At 30.6% G+C, this 1,728-nt stretch overlaps 1 protein-coding gene across 1 annotated transcript in view; it reads left to right on the forward strand.

Annotated features, from left to right (window-relative positions):
• Positions 1 to 1,728, forward strand: part of LOC100164247 (small nuclear ribonucleoprotein-associated protein B-like) — a 12,305-nt gene that overhangs the window by 1,113 nt on the left and 9,464 nt on the right. The window lies entirely within an intron of this gene.

A 1,728-nucleotide genomic window follows, 5' to 3' on the forward strand; every position in this document is an offset into this window, starting at 1 on the left:
AGTTTGCAATATACATTTTTGTTGGTTAAAATTAAAAAAAAAACCAACTTTATAATTTAGGTGGGCCTCAGTACACAATTTAGGGGCCCCGTTGGCATTTGCCAACTAAACGACCGTTAAATCCGCCACTGATAATAATAGTGTAACAACCTGCAACATAATACAATAATACAAGATAATTATAATTACATATTTAAATAAATACAATTGAGAACCCCCCGTCCTAAACCTAGGCTACGCCGCTGACAAATTAGAACGTACAAGACGCTAGTACAATAAATACGTGGTTTAGGTTGGAGTACCTACTGGAAGTATATAATATGTGATATAATTACCCATAGAGTACAATATTTTTTTTAAAGGAAATAATATAAATCGCAGCCAGATAACTTAATAAACAAAAACATAAGTATAAATCAATGAATGATTACGTCGTAATGACGGTACATAAAGGTAACGTTATACAAGGCATCAAGCCTGACTGGTGCTCTGGTATACACTATATTACTAGACACAATTACTTTAGTTTATATTTATGAAATGTAGGTAAGTAAAAGAAACAACATTACTCATTCACAAAGATATGTAGTATTAAAGTCATAAATAAATATTATCATTTTTGTACATCATTATTCATTATGAATAAAGTTGTTGAAGGTCTGTGAATTGTGATTAAACATTTTCTTACATAAAGTACATAAAACATATTTGACGTTATTGTTAAAACATTTTTGACTATTCAAAAGTTTGTATATATTATCTATTTATCTGTTTAGACATTTATAACAAACAATATAAAAACTTGTGTACTATATAGCTAATAGCTATATTATGTTGTATGATACGAAAATATGTATATTATACATTCTACAATACTATCTGGACTTCACATTATTATTATAAAATTTAGAGGTATCAATTTACGGCTAAAATAAACGTAATCTGAATCGTAACCGCGAGTCACGACCCATTAAAAAAATTTTCCTACCCACAATTGGGTCGCTACCCATGGTTTGGGAAACGCTGACGTTTGTAGTATATTGTATAACACTGTTTTATTTGCTTATATTATTCATTACTATTATGTAAATCATTTGGGCGCCCACCTATTAATTATTATTTATACTATTGTGGTATTGCTTATTATTATATGCCACCTTTTAAGTTCAGTACCATTTTTTACCATTCCTTTTTTATATAAAGCTACATATAACTTTGGGTAACCTTTTCCCGTCCTCAACACATCCCGAGTCATGTCCGATAACCACGATTACCAAAAGTAGGATCGGACTCAGCGTCAACACACACTAAATAATTAAGTTGGTGAGTATCTAGGTAGGTATTTGAAAATTAGTAGATAGGTAATAAGTGATCATCTCTAGTGCCGGAGTGCCTACTTAGGTCCACACTCCCTATTTAATTAGTTAAAATTTGATGCCGAAAAGCTACCGGAAATTAAAATTAAATTTTTATGAGTGCTTGAAGTTTTTACAACATTGTATATTCACTCGATTTCTCGGGTACCAATTTTTTTATTCTGCTGTTATTCAAAAACGAAAAACTGTAGATACATAAAAATTTCACTGAATAATAGATAAATACATTTTATACATTTTGTTAATTGTTTTAAGCGGTAATAAAGACTAAACATTTTTGGTCTCCCCCTTCCATGGAATTGACCTAAAGATGCCCCTGCTTTCACGACCAGCAGACTACAATATTATTATT

The sequence above is a fragment of the Acyrthosiphon pisum genome, chromosome X, assembly GCF_005508785.2.
Source record: "Acyrthosiphon pisum isolate AL4f chromosome X, pea_aphid_22Mar2018_4r6ur, whole genome shotgun sequence".
Lineage (NCBI taxonomy): Eukaryota > Metazoa > Arthropoda > Insecta > Hemiptera > Aphididae > Acyrthosiphon > Acyrthosiphon pisum.